At 52.5% G+C, this 14,745-nt stretch overlaps 1 long non-coding RNA gene across 2 annotated transcripts; it reads left to right on the top strand.

Moving 5' to 3' along the window:
• Positions 1-1,690: 1,690 nt before the first annotated feature.
• Positions 1,691-5,756, top strand: LOC134512504 (uncharacterized). Of its 2 annotated transcripts, none has more exons than XR_010070141.1 (3): positions 1,691-1,821; positions 2,463-2,649; positions 4,451-5,756. It is a non-coding gene; the product is annotated as an uncharacterized LOC134512504 (long non-coding RNA). The 2 variants fall into 2 exon arrangements; XR_010070140.1 differs by lacking the exon at positions 4,451-5,756 and adding an exon at positions 4,295-4,444.
• The last annotated feature ends 8,989 nt before the right edge of the window (positions 5,757-14,745 follow it).

A 14,745-nucleotide genomic window follows, 5' to 3' on the forward strand; every position in this document is an offset into this window, starting at 1 on the left:
TAGTGGTTAAAAAATGCTAAAACCTGTAACTCTGGGTGTGAGGCACTGAAATAGAGAACAGTCATTTTTGTATCTTCTGAAAAATAATATTTATGTATATAAAAGGAGTTAAAAATAAAAACCTGCTTCTCTAAGGATGCTATGATTCTATATGATATAAAGGGGTTTAGACGATGAAAAGATTTTTAAAAGATTTACTTATAAAGAGCTATTCAAGTGTCAAAATATATGTCTAAACAGGCAGCAAGTCTAATTAGATGTTCTATATAATAAGTGTTAACACAGAAGTCTAAATAGATCTAACTTGTAACAGATATTCTATAGAAGTGTAAATAGACAATTTGTATTCTCTGAGGATATATGTGTGTAAATAGATACAGAAGTGTAAATGTCTATGCTCTATGAGGATTCTAAACTGCAACGAAAGCCTGTTTATAGAACGGATTTAGAAACTCGCCCTCCCCTCTAGTCTCTCTTGAAGATGTCAAAGTGCTTTCCAAAGCTGCGCCTTCCCCCTTCTCCTTTTCCCCCTTTTTCCTTCCCAATTTGGGGCCTGTTCCCCCAGAGCAGGGACTTTCCCCTACAGGGTCACGCACCCAGAGCGGCAGCTGCTGCCATGGCACAAAAATACCCCAAGCCCCCTGATTCTGGGTCTGCGCTGGGGGAACTCCCCCTAATTTTGTGGGAAGAATATTCCAATTTGTGGCTCCCGGGAAAGTTAAATCCACTTAGATTTGTGCAGCTGGAAAGGAGAAAAAAAAAAAAAAAACATTTTCATGCAGGAGAGCAAAAATCACCAATTTTTATGTGGTGGATAAGGCATTACCCCCACCTCCGTCCCTGGTCCCTGTGGGACTCACTGCTGCCACAGCCCCCAGCCCTGGTGCCCTGCGCGGTGCAATACAGCGTCCCTGGGGCTCATTCTGGGGGTAAACCCCCTGTTCCGCAGGTTTTTGGTGCAGCGAGGCTGGCTGTCGCTGCCTGGGCTGCGAGTGCGGGCAGGGCCGAGAGCTGGGAGCCCCGCAGCCGGGTAAGTGGCTCCTGTTCCCGTCTGCACACCGCTCATCACCCTAATGAGCGCTGAGGGCGGGTTAACTACGGGGGTGCTGCCGCCCAGCGGCCGAAGGCGGGTCCTGCAGGTGGGGAGGGGCGCGTGCGCCGTGGCCCCGCCTCCTGCTTCTGTCGGCCACGCCCCCGGCCCTCCCCGGCCGTGCACCCCCGCGTTCTGCAGCGCCGGCCCTGGCGAGGGAAGGTCAAAACGCCCAATTTCGGGTTCTGGGTAAAGCCAAATCCACCTCGATTTGTGCAGCCAGAAAGGAAAGTATCGCGCGTTCTCCTGCCCGAACGCACAGGCCGACAACTTTTATGTTGTGGAAAAGCACTGAGAAACCCCCAAATATAATAACATGGGAAAGCGAAAAAAACCCACATTGGGGCAAACAGGGCCTCCCGCGTCCCCGCCTTCCGCGCCGGGATGCAGTACCGGCTTCCGCTCGCCAGGCGGCAGAAGCGAGGGCTGCTACATGCGCTGTACTGCGCCTGCGCGGCTCCTATTGGACGGGTCTCCTCGCCGGGGGTGGGGCGCAGTGGGGATTGACGGCTGCAACGGGCCAATGGAGCGGGGTTGCTTCAAATGGGGGGGGGGGGGGGCGGGCGGCGGCCAATGGGAGTGCGCCGTGGGCGGGCCGTACCGGGGAGCTCCGGAAGCGGAGGGAGCCGGGGGAAAATGGCGGCCGGCTTGAAATCGGAGCGGGGCGGCGCGGGCGGAAAGCGGGGCTGTGGGGGCCCCGAGGAGTAGTGGAGGGACATGGGGGCCCTGAGGTGGAACGGGGGCGCTGAGGGGCGGCTAAGGGGGCTCTGAGGGAAGCTGAAGGGGAGACGGGGGGGCTGAGGAGGGGGATGGGGGTCCTGAGGGTAATGGGGAGGCCTTGAGAGGGGCTGGGTGTCCTGAGGGGACCCCGAGGGGGACTGAGGGGTGGTGGGGAAGGCTGAAGGGACTCTCGGAGCGGGAAAACTTTGGGGGGGAACGAGGGAGCTGAGGAGGATTGGGGGGGCCGAGGGGGCCCTAAGGGGTGAGAGCAGGCCTCGAGGGGGGCTGGGGGAACGGAGGGCCGAGCAGGCCTGGACAGTGGGGAGCGGGGTCCTGAGAGTGTGATGGGGGCAAACGGGGGGCTCTGAGGGGGTGGCACTGAAGGGGGCTGGGTAGGGGACATGGGGGGCTGAAGGAAGCCCTGGGGGGCCATGGTGGTGATGGGGTGTGAGGGGAGCCCTGAGTTTGGCGGGGGGGGGAGGGCTGTGGCCTGAAGTGGGCCCTGAGTTGAGGGAGGCTGGGAGGGGATGCGCATGGGCTGAGGGGTGATGGGGGGATGCAGGGGGGCTGGGGGTGGGAGGGGAGGGTCGAGGCATCCCTTGGCGTTTGGGGATCCCCATGACCGTTCCCCCCACTGTGCCCTCTCCCGCAGGACAAGGACCCCTACAGCAACCTGTTCCCGATGGTCTGCAAGGGGCGCAGTGACTCCTCCAAGGTCATTGTCTTTGGCTTCAAGGGAGTGTCCCCCTGTCACTGCCACGTTTTCCCCCCCAGTGTGGGCTGTGTCCTCCACACTGGCTCTTCCCTGGGAGCCTGTGCCGTTGCCGTCCATGTCACAGGTATGGGGACACTGGGACCCCCCCCCAGAGCCCTCTGGGACAGTCTGGGACACCCCACATTTCTCTTGGACCCCCCAGAACCCTCTGATACCCCCTGGGATCCCCAAACCCCTCAGGATCCTTCTGGGACCCCCTAGAATCTTCTGGGGACCCCCACCATCCCTGAAAGCTCTGCAGGACGCGCTGCGACCCTTCATGTTCTCCCAGGACCCCTCTGGGATCATCCGGGATCCTTCATGTTCCCCCATGATTCCCTGGAGCCTTCTGGGACCCCCCACATGCCCCCCAGGGCCCTCCCAAACCCCCTCCAGGACCCCACAGATCCTCCTGGAGCTCCCCAGAAAACCCCAGAGCCCTCAGGGATCCCCTGGAGCTCCTCCCCAGTATCCCCCACATCCCCTGGGACTGTCCTGGGACCACCGCCTTATCCCCTGAGAGCACCCCAGAGGCCTCCAGGACCCCTGGAACCCCCTGGAGCCCCCTGGGACCCTGCCACACACCCTTCAGGACCTCCCTGAGCCCTCCCGGACACCCCAGAGCCTTCTGGGAGCTCCCCCCAGTACGCCCCATATCTCTGTGGGACCCTTCTGGGACCTCCACACCCCCTGAGAGCCCCCCAGGACCTCCTGGGACCCCTCATATTTCCCCCAGGACTCCCAGGAGACTTCTGGGACCCCTCCAAGCCCTCCAGGACGCCCTGGGACCCTCTGGATTGCTCTAACACCTGCTTTAGGATCCGCTAGAGTGCCCTAGAGCCCTCTGGGATCCACTGGAGCCCGCCCCCGGTATCCCCCACATCCCCTTGGGACCCTTCTGTGACCTCCCCCCAATCCCGTGAGAGCCCCTCAGATCCCTCTAGGATCCCCTGGGACCCTTTGTCTTCCCCCAGGGTTCTATGTGACCCTCATGGGATTCCCCCAGGACTCCCTGTAGCCCCCTGGGACCCTCCCACACCCTCTCCAGCACCCCACAGATCCTCCCAAAGCCCCCCAGGACACCCCAGAGACCTCTGGGACCCCCTGGAGTGCCTCCCGCTACCCCCCACATCCTGTTGGGTCCCACCACACCTCCTGAGAATGCCCCCAGTGCCTTCTAGGATACCCTGGGACCCCCTGGAGCCCCCTTGGACTCTCTTACACCCCTCTGGGGCCCTCCAGGACCCCATGGACCCCTCATATTTCCCCAGAACTCTCTGGGGTCTTCTGGAACCCCCCACATTCACCCCGGGACTCCCTAGAGCACCCTGAGACCCTCCCACCTTCCCCCTGGGACCCATCCACACACCCCCAGGACACCCCAGAGCCCCCTAGGACGCTCCTGGGACCCCCCAGGCCCCACTGGGACCCCCTGGACCCCTCCATGGTATGCCCCATATACCCCTAGGAGCCCCCACACCCCCGGAGAGCCCCCTTAGAGCTGTCTAGGATGCCCTGGGACCCTCTGGAGCCCCCTGGGACCCTCCCACACACCCCCAGGATCTTCCAGAGTCCTCTGGAGCCCCTCAGGACACCCCAGAGCCCTCTGGCATTCCTTGGAGCCCCTGCCGTTACCTGCCATATCCTGCTGGGACACTCCCCACACACCCTGAGAGCCCCCTCAGGGCCCTCCAGGACCGCACCCCCTGGGACCTGTCATGTTCCCACAGGACTCCCTGGAGCCTTCTGGGACCCCCCACATTCCCCCTGGGACCCTCCCGCACCCCCTCGAGGACACTCCAGAGCCATCTGGGATCCCTTGGAGTCCCCCCTGGTACCCCCCACATCCCACTGGGACCCCCATTACACCCGCTTCCCCCTCCCAGGGGACACCAGCTGCTGGCAAATTCTCGGCGAGTGCTGGAGCCTGACAGAGCATCTTGGCAAAGGAGAGATGCGTGAGTGAGAGAGGATCCGAGCAGGGATTCCCTGGATGCAGAGAGGAGGATAAAGGAGCTGCAGAGCAGAGACTGACGGGGGCTCGGATGGGATGAGAGAGAGGGAAAGGGAGATGAAGTGCCACAAGGTTCCTCAGAGATGGAGGAAGGTATTTGCTCTAAAGCTTTAAAAAGAGGCAACGGAATGTAACGGGTTTTTTTCCCCTGATATTTAGACAGTGTGCTCTGAAGTATTTTATTTCTCTCTGGCTTTCAGTGGCGCATTTCCCCGGCAGCCCAGTGGCATCTCTGTCAGGCAGTGCCCCGGCCAGATGTCCCTCCTCCTTGCGTAACACCCAAAAAAACCTTGTAGTCCAATTATAACTATGTATTTTGGAGAGAGAGAGTGTTATGGTATCAATTCACAGCTGTGCAAGTGAAATTAGTGCCAGAGGAAAGTCAAATACTTTTATAGTGTAAGTATTTTTATTTTGTATATATAAACCTAATGCACACCTTTTCACCAAAAGGGAAGGGACAAGGCACTTCCCAACACCAGTGAGAAGGTTTACTGTTATGCTAAGAACGTGTTCAAAATGGTAGCAATTAGACTTAATCCTGACTTTAAGAGTTGAGCTGGCACTGGCTTTTGAAGGCTGTGCTGTATCTGGAGCTGAGCTGTTTCCCCAGAATCCTCCTGTAGCTCAGCTACTGTCCCATCCCTCTGTCTGAGGGAATTCCTCTGCTCTCTTCCAGGCTATATTTTAGGATGCTGAGCTATAATCAGGGATTTTTGTTTTCCAGGTGCCTTCTTGTAGGCATCTCATGCTGCTCGAAAGATGCCCCAGCCCAGGTTTGCAGCTGGTGGCGGAGCCCCCCTGAGGGGAAGGGGCCAGCCCTGGGTCTGGGCATTTTGGGCCTTTTTGGCAGGGGGATAGAAGGGTGTCTGTGTGCGTGTCTCAGGGGGTGATGGTGTCATTTTGGGGTACCCTGATGTCACTGGGGCAGCGATGATGCAGCGGAGGAGCAGGTGAGCGGTGGATGTGGGGTTACGTGAAGGTCTCCCAAAACAGGTGGTTCACAGCCCCAAAATGTCTGAAAATTCTTGGGATGCATTAAAAAATGTGAAAACCTGTAACTATGGGCATGAGGCATTGAAATAGAGAACAATCATTTACATATGAGAAATATATATATTGAGAAATAATAATTTATGTATGTAAAATAACTTCAAAATAAAAACCTCTGTCTCTAAGGATTCTATGATTCTGTGCTTCTGTGTTATATAAAAGATCCTAGAATATAAAAATACTTAAAAAAATGTATTTATAAAAAGATATTAGTGTCAAAATAGATGTGTAAGCAGACAGTCTAAATATATATTCGGTATCATAAGTGTTAATGTATAAGTCTAAGCAGATTTTCTATATAAGTGTAAACAGACAGTATAAATTCCCTGAATATATATATGTGTAACTAATGGAGGGGGTGCTGCCGCCCGGCGGCTGCAGGCCGGTCCTGCAGGGGGGGAGCCACGCGTGCGCTGTGGCCCCGCCTCCCGCCCTCCCTGGCCCCGCCCCCGGCGGCGCTGTGCGTTGGTTCTGCAGCTCGTGCGCATGCGCGGGTTCACGGAGACCGGTCCGCCGACGGTGTCGAGAGAGCGGCGACCGGAGGGCGAACCAGGACCGCCGGCACTCCGGGGAGCTCCGCGCCACCTGGAGCGGGATCGGTGCCGCCCGCCCGGCCTCGAGAGCGGCCTTCGGCGCTCCAGTATCGGCTCTTACGCGTTACCGCGCCCCTATCAGTGCCCGGCAGTTTTCCGGGTGCCCATCTCCATGGCAACGCAGTCCTCCAGGACCTAGGAAGTGCCCCCTCAGTCCTCCGACGCGCGTCTCTATGGCACTTTAGTCCTCCGGTATCCCGGAAGTGCCCCCTCAGTCCTCCGACGCTCGTCTCTATGGCACTTTAGTCCTCCGGAATCCCGGAAGTGCCCCCTCAGTCCTCCGACGCTCGTCTCTATGGCACTTTAGTCCTCCAGGACCCGGAAGTGCCCTCTCAGTCCTCCGACGCGCGTCTCCATGGCACTTTAGTCCTCCGGTATCCCGGAAGTGCCCTCTCAGTCCTCCGACGCGCGTCTTCATGGCACTTTAGTCCTCCGGAATCCCGGAAGTGCCCCCTCAGTCCTCCGACGCTCGTCTCTATGGCACTTTAGTCCTCCAGGACCCGGAAGTGCCCTCTCAGTCCTCCGACGCGCGTCTCCATGGCACTTTAGTCCTCCGGAATCCCGGAAGTGCCCTCTCAGTCCTCCGACGCGCGTCTCCATGGCACTTTAGTCCTCCGGTATCCCGGAAGTGTCCCCTCAGTCCTCCGACGCGCGTCTCCATGGCACTTTAGTCCTCCGGTATCCCGGAAGTGTCCCCTCAGTCCTCCGACGCGCGTCTCCATGGCACTTTAGTCCTCCGGAATCCCGGAAGTGTCCCCTCAGTCATCCGACGCGCGTCTCTATAGCACTTTAGTCCTCCAGAAGCCCCCTCAGTCCTCCGATACGCATCTCTATGGCGCTTTAGTCCTCCAGGACCCCACGATGCTCATCAGTCTTCTGGAAATCATATGCTTCTAGCACTCTTCTGAAACCATAAAACACAAGTAACAGTTAACCACAAAAATATCTGAAGATCACAAAAAATAAAACGACCCCTGCAGAACTCTCTTCTCCACAGCAACAACTGGACAGAAATCAAACAAAAGCAGTAAGAGAATCACCAGAGGCAAGTCACAACTGGAAATAAAATGGGGTGCTGCTTTGCCTGCTGAGAACTTACGGCAGGAGAATAGAAGCTGTTGCTCCTGTGGCAGCCTTTATGTCTTCTAGCCAGGGTTGGCCCCGCCCTTTTCCCAGGGGATTGTGGGAAGGGTGGTGGGGTGGGCGGGGCCCAAGGGCAGTAGGTGGGGCCCGGGGTATATGAGCCACAGCCTCCGCTCAGGAGCTCATTCTGTTGCTGGGCTTCTCTGGAGTCAGTGCTGTGCTGGTCCTTCACTTGGCTGTAGCTTTGGGGCAGGCTCAGCTGTTTGGGCAGGTCTGTTTTGGTGTTGAGGCAGAGGTAAGAAGGCTGATCTAAGACCCTCAGGACCAGTAAATATCCGGCTGACTGTACAGTAGAAAGTTGGCTTGTATGCTGCTTTTTTGTTTCCTTTTTTTTCAGGTCCGTAACTTTGTAATGAGTGTTTAGGGGGTGCCCAGGTGGTTTAATAGTATGCTTTTCTTTATTCTAGGAGTGCTGTATTCTTCTGGAATTCCTGGCTTTATTGAAGATGGAACTGTTTTTTTTTCCACCAGTTTTGCAGTATGCTATGTAAGTTGCTGATGCTGTTTCTCTTAATTGGGTTGATGATGAGACTATTTTGTAGGAGTTAGGGTGAGCATTTTGTATGCATCTGCATATGGCATTTTAGCTGTTCTCAACAAAGCAGCAGTGATGTAAGGCATAGTGTCATTCAGGGTATGGCATGGCTCATCACCTTTTCCCATCGCCCAAAGAGTGCCATGGTGTCCCTAGAGTTTTTGCAGCTTGCAGCAGGCCCCTTGTAGATTGTGTCAGGGCATTGCTTATTTTGTGTGTCTGTAGCAGAGCCCAGAGTCTGTGGGAAGACAGAAGATAGAAGGTGCCTGCTGAATGCAGAGCATGGCTCAGAAGAGCAGCTCCTGAGGAGTGGCTGACGTAGGGGGTTCAGGGTTGCAAATACAGGGTGGGAGCTGTCAGGAAGAAGTGGCGTTCCTTCCCTGACAGTTGAGGAGTGGAGAAGGGTTTCTAAAGTTTTGGTGCTGGGGGTTGGCTAGGAAAGGTAGGCAGGTTCGTCAGCCTTTGTCATATGGGTTTTGCATTTGGCTTTGGGTGTCGACAGGGTCTGGTCTGTTCTAGTCTCTTGCATTTGAGGTGAGCTGAATAGTATCGAGGAGGAGCACTGGACTGGTGATTTTGCAGAAATGCAATGGTAATTTTGTGTTTGTTGGTATCTTAGGTGTCATAAATAATTGTTGCTGCAGCCTCTGATGCTGGAATTGGCATGAAGCAGGTGAGCGGATTGCCGTGGCACCTCTGAGGATGAGGGTGTTGTAGAAGAGGTTGGCATCTAGTGTCATGGCAGTCACTGCTGGAGCTGTGGTTTCTTTTTGTTTTGCAGATGAAGAGGAACCTGGTGACTGCAGGAACACATCAGTTAGCTGTTTGTTGTGGGTTTTTTTTGTCAAGGATGAATTCAGACCCCCTGGCCCTCTGAAAGCTAAGTGGAGGGACAGGTGCTGGAGGGGCGCCAAGGCTGACAGTTTCAGGGAGGAGTTTTCAAGTCAGGGTAGAGCAGAGGGCTATGCGGGAGCAGTCTCCTCTGAGTAGGTAATGGGAGCGGGTTCCTCTTCAGCACAAAGCTAGTGTGTGCTGGGCAGGGCAGTTCTGGCCTGTGTCTGCTGTTGTGTAGTTTGTGTGCTCTGTCTTCTGTGTTTTGGACTATCCTTAGGTTTTTGATATCCTTGTTGCTCTTTGCACTCAAGGGGAACGGCATGTGCCTCGGGCAGCCCCTGTAGGGTCTCAAATACCTGTGCTAACTGGCATAGTGCCCAATGGGCACTTCTTTTCTTGCATAACAATTTTAAAGCGCAGATTGGACTTGCCTCTCAGAAGTTTCTGTATGGTCCTCTTCTGCAGCGTCATTCGTGGCTGCATGAGCAGCTCTGTTCTCTGAGCTCTAGCCATCTATTTTTATGGACTGGGATTTCTTCCCTGCATCCTTACGTTCTCAGGTCTTGAAGCCAGGCTTCCTGCACATATGTCATCTCAGTTCTGACAGGAACTTCTTGTAATGGGCCATTACATTTGACTCTTTTATGGCTTTGCCATAGAGCCTCCTCACGTCAGCCCTGTCGGTCTTCTTGACCGACAGTGTCTCTTGTCTGAAAGTCATTCTTGTGGAGAGGTTTCTCTCATCTTGGAGTCATGTTGTCTGTAGTGCTGTGTGGTGTTGGGCTGCATGTGGGTGTGTTTGGCGTGGAGCTGCCCTGCCTGGGGGTGTAGAGTCAGGGGTAGGTGGAACAGCAATAAGAGTCTATGGGTAATATGTTGATCTGCCAAGACCATTTAGCCAAAGGTTGTATGGTCATCTGGGGTCAAGCAGCCATTGGCAGGGACAGACATTTCCATAGTGTTTTATGGAGATGATTGGAGCCTTCTGGGAGGGCCTGTTTGGCAGTAGTGAAGCAGATTGAAGGTGTTAAGGCTTGTATGTGTGGGGATTAATGTTTGGTCCAATTTTTTTTCATGGTGGGCTGTAGTTGGAGCCTAGATTGTATTCCTAAATGGAAACAAGACCCCTGGAACTGTTAAGTGACTGATCAGCATCTGGGTGACTTGTTTACTAATTTTTTCAGATGCAGAGGGACAAGATGTGCACCAAAGAGTCATGGAGAAGGCAAGCGGGACCCTGTAAGAAGGTGGGTCAGTGCATGGTGCTGGAGGGAAGATGTGACTGGTGGCTATGTGATTATATTATGGCTTGGTGGGGGTGTAGTTTTTTTTTTTTAATTTTGAAGGTGCGAAGTGATGAGTAAAGCAGGATACTGGCACTGAACATGACTTGGGCAAGGTGGTCAATGACTAGTGGACTGAAGCAGCAATTCTTCTCAGATGTTATACTGTGGGTGAAGTTTTTAGTGTCCTCTGGATCTGTTTTACAGGTGGTTTGTAAGCCTCAAAGCGGCAGCCCAAAACCATGGAGGGCAGGTGGGCGAGAGGCCAGGGTAAAGGAGTAGGAGACAGGAATGGCTTTAGGCAGGCTGAGGTTTTGGGCAGTATCTCAGCATATACCTTTTGGTTGGTTTTTTTTTTCGGGTGCAGGACGCAGGCTCAGAGGTGCTAAGCCACATGCTGACGAGTGGGCTGAGAAGGTGAGGCAGTTGTGGGCCCTATTGGTGTCTTAATAGTGAAGTATTATATGGCAACTTGGTTAAGTCTTCTGGTTTTGCAGGTGCCCTGTGAGCCATCATTGGAAGCGGACAAGCATCAGAGGTGAGCCGAGGCAGTAGTGAGGAGGAGCTTGTGGCTGGTGACTTCTCACATGTGCAACAGTAATTTTGTTTCTTGGTATCTCAAGCAATGATGGCTGCAGCATCTGACTCTGGAAGGAGCAGGTGAGTGGAATCCCATTGTGCTTTTGAGGAAGGGGAAATTGTGTAAGAGGTTGGTGGTGGCCTCTCTGGAACTTCTTGCTGTCACTGTTTGGTTTTCTTTAATTGTAGATGATGGGGAGGAACCTGGTGACTACAGGAATGTCCCAGATAGTTGATGTGCTGTTTTTTGTTTGTGGCTTTTTTTTTTTTTGTCGACATGGGATTTAAGACCTCCAGCCCTCAAAGCTAAGTTGAGTGTACAGGGCTGGGGAGGGGGGCTGGGAGGGGAGGAGTTTGTGATTTGCAGGGAGGTGTCTTAAAGTTAGAGAAGGGCAGAGGGCTGTCCTGGAGCTGTCCCCTTTGGGCAGGTAAAGGGAGCAGGTTAGTCTTCAGCACAATGCCAGCATAAGCCAGGCAGGGCGGTTCCAGCCTGCATCTGTTGTGTTGTTTGTGTGGTTTGTCTTCTGGGTCTTGAAACTTCCTTGGGTCTTGATGTCCTCTTTGCACTTGAGGAGCACAGCCTGTACTTCAGGCACCATCCCAAGAGTCTTGAATGCCAGTACTCATCAGCACTGCCCCAGTCAGGCCCCACTTTTCTTGCATTGTAAGCTTAAACGGTGGATCGGTCTTGCATCTTGGAAGTTTCTGGGTGGTCCTCGTTTGCAGCATTGTTACTTGTTGAGGAATGGCTATATGAGAACGGGCACGGCGCCACGCAGGATTGTCAGAAGTAAGCTATGCCTGCCTGCATGGAGAATTCCGAGTCACGCTGATAAGAAAGATGCTGAAGGCCGTGCTGACCTTCCTTAAGTCAGATAAACAACTTTGAGAAAGTAGACTGTGAGAGAACAGGAACAAACCTGGACCCAAGAAACCGCATGTAGGAGGAGTATGAATAATGTAATCTTTAGCGCACAGCCAATAGTTGTAAGACAAATAGGCATATCTAAGTATAAGAGTATAAAAGTCTGATGAAGCTGCAATAAAGCTGAAGCTTGCTTTATCACTCATACTGAGTCGACTGCTTGTTTCCCTCGCTTGTCCCAAGTGGCGCCCGAACAGGGACCCCCATTCCTTGTTCTCCACCGGACAGCGAGCTCGGAGAAGCACTGGTAGCAGCGACCAGGGAGCAGAAGATCAGCGACAAGACGTGTCTGATCCGTGCTTGGACCCAGGATAATAAAGAAGGGGTTCACCGTCCGAGTGAAGGCTGACAAAGGGAAAGGCTGCAACTGACTGGATAATTAAGGTCTACACAAAAGGGAAAGGCTGTAAGTGACCGGATAATTAAGAAGGTCTACACAACGCGCGATGGATAGAGAGGTAGCTTTCGAAATTTTAAAATGCTTTTTAGAAAAGCAGGGAGTAAGCCCTTTAGGCGCAGCTATGGTCTAAGAGAGGGATTGAAACACCAGCGAAACTGTTGCTCAAACTGATTAAATTGGGCAGGAGATGGGGCAACAAGTAACAAAAGAAGAAGGGGCTATATTAAGACTTCTCCTGCATATCCCCTTTAAGAGAGGGGTGAAATACGATGAGTGTATGCTCCGAAGGTTGTTAACCTGGTGCAGAGAGAACGGATTCGCACCAGAGCCCCAGACAGCTTCTAAATCAGAAATATGGGAGGCTGTTGTGAAAAAACTGTGGGAAATGATAAGTAAAGGAGACAAAGAGGCATCACCGTTAGCGACGACATGGTGGTTGGTGTTATCGACCTTACAAGATATGAACGTGGAGCGAGCCACAGCAGCCGAGGCTTTTGCAGCATTACAACCCACGGGAGGGGGATCGAACAGGCCAGGTCCGAAGGTCTGGGACAATCCCCTGCTGAGCCCCTCTGGTCCACCTGAGGCTGATGGAGGAGGCAGAATGTCAGCAGAGACGGACAGAGCCGGAGCTGTTTGCTCCTGCCATTGCCCACCCCCACGCCCCCTCCCCTCCCCAGTCATCTCCCTGAGATAAAAGTGCTGTTTTTGTATGTCTGCTGTGTAAGTGTGTGTGGGTGCCAGCTTACACCTGCCGATCAGCATGTGTGCTACTGCTTGCTTTTTGTTGTGTGCAGTGTCGTTAGGTGACTCCACTTGAGCAGGTGTTCTGCCCGGTGTGGTACTGTTCTCTATGCAACTAGGGCTCCGTCAAGTGAAGAAGTTTGTGTATACACAGTGTTTAGACGTAAGGCGAGCACGCCCCAGGCAGATACACCAGGATGGGCTGTAGAACCGATGGAAGTCCTGAAATATTGGGGGAGTTTTCACGAGCTGACATATTTACACTCTCAGAAACGGCTCGCCCGTGCAGGGCATATCACTGGTTGTTTGTTGTTTGTCTATAAGATCATGGTTGATTGGGAAAAGGAGTTGAGCCAAAATCTATAGGATGCTCTGTATGAAAATGAGAAACTTAAGAAAAAAATGAGAAACTGAGCTCTTGTTGCAAAGGCAGACTTTTATGTCAGTCGTAAGTGATGGGAAAAAAAAAAAAAGAAAAAAAGAGAAAGAAAAAAAAGAAAAAAATGAAAAAGAGAAAAAAAAATAAAGAAAAAAAAAAAAGAAACCAAACAGGAACAATTAGATGGGAAATGTGCCACGTTAGCACAAAAGTATGCCATAAGCATTACAGGAAAGCATCAGAAAAAGAAATAGGACACCTGATTCAAAGCAGTACCATAGAGATATGTTTTTGGTTTTTTCCTATATGTGTATATGTTATTGCATGCCTTAGTAGATTGCTCTGTGTTATACCCTGCGAGACTAAAATGAACCCCAGCAGAAGCGGTCTCTTGAGCAAGGGGGTGGAATATGGGAAAGCAACGGAAGATTGGCGAGGAGGACTGTAAATACACTCAAGGGACTCACACCTGGGTGCTGGAAAACACATATATCACACCAATTGTTATTCAGTCTCGGGTGCTTGCAAGAAAAACATTTGGATGACATAAGCCTGTAATGGACTCACAGATACCTTATCTAGCTGCTTGAGAATCTTGGCCTGTTGTGGAAGAAGATCAAAGCACAGTACCAGCAAGAACAGGGAGTCCGCATGCGCTCTTGCTAACAAGGACTCTTTTGCTGCCAAGGATTCGTGATAACAAGGACTCTCTTGCTGCCAAGGGTAAGTTTAACAATGCTACTAGTACAGCTATTTCTGAGTTGTTGCTGGATGTAGATAGTATTCGATATGCGATGTTGCAAAACAGAACTGCTACTGATTTTTTGCTTTCAGCTCACAGACATGATTGTCAAGATTTCAAAGGACTGTATTGTATGAATCTAAGTGACCACTCCAAATCCATCCATGCCCAGCTGCAGGAACTGCACCGACCGAACCAGCAACTTGTGGAGACCACTGGGTGAAATCTCTTTGCTGGATGGACTTGGGGGTGGGGTTGGTTGAAGCAAATTATACTCATCGCCTGTGTGGAAGGAATTTGTCTGTTATGTTTAGTATGCTGTTTGCCATGTTTAATAACCATTATACGATTAGTTGTAAATGCCGCTTTGCATCGTACCCTTGTACGAGTTGTAGAATATGTTGCTCTAAAAACTATGTGTGTATCCATGAGAACCTGACCTTCACAGAAGAAGATAACAAGAAGGGATTACAACAATGTAGTCATGTATCAGACAGCTGCTGTTAGCAAAGCTGGATCATGAATTTGGTGAGACTCGCTGCATACACTGGCCACGTGTGCAGCGACTCTGGCCTGTACTTTTCTACTCGATCCAGTGCAGGAGAGTGTGGTGGGACTCACTGCATACACTGGCCATGCATGCAGCGACTCTAGCCTGTACTTCTCCACTCAATCCAGTGCAGGATATAAGGAGGCTGTCTCGGGTCAGAGAGGGAGAGAGAGACATGAGCACACTTTGAAGGTACAGAGGCTTTAATTAAAGAAGTATTGCACTGGCTTGGCATTTTGATAGCGATAATTATTGTAGTGAAAATTGCATATCACTGTATTTTACGCAACCTACTACATGTTAACAATACTGTGTTGATTGTATGTTGCCTGGGGTAGGCGTGGCGACCTGGTTCAGGAACGGCACGGCGACCAATCACAGGCCGCTCGGTCCATCGACTCGCTGAC

Source organism: Chroicocephalus ridibundus, chromosome 3 (genome assembly GCF_963924245.1).
Source record: "Chroicocephalus ridibundus chromosome 3, bChrRid1.1, whole genome shotgun sequence".
Lineage (NCBI taxonomy): Eukaryota > Metazoa > Chordata > Aves > Charadriiformes > Laridae > Chroicocephalus > Chroicocephalus ridibundus.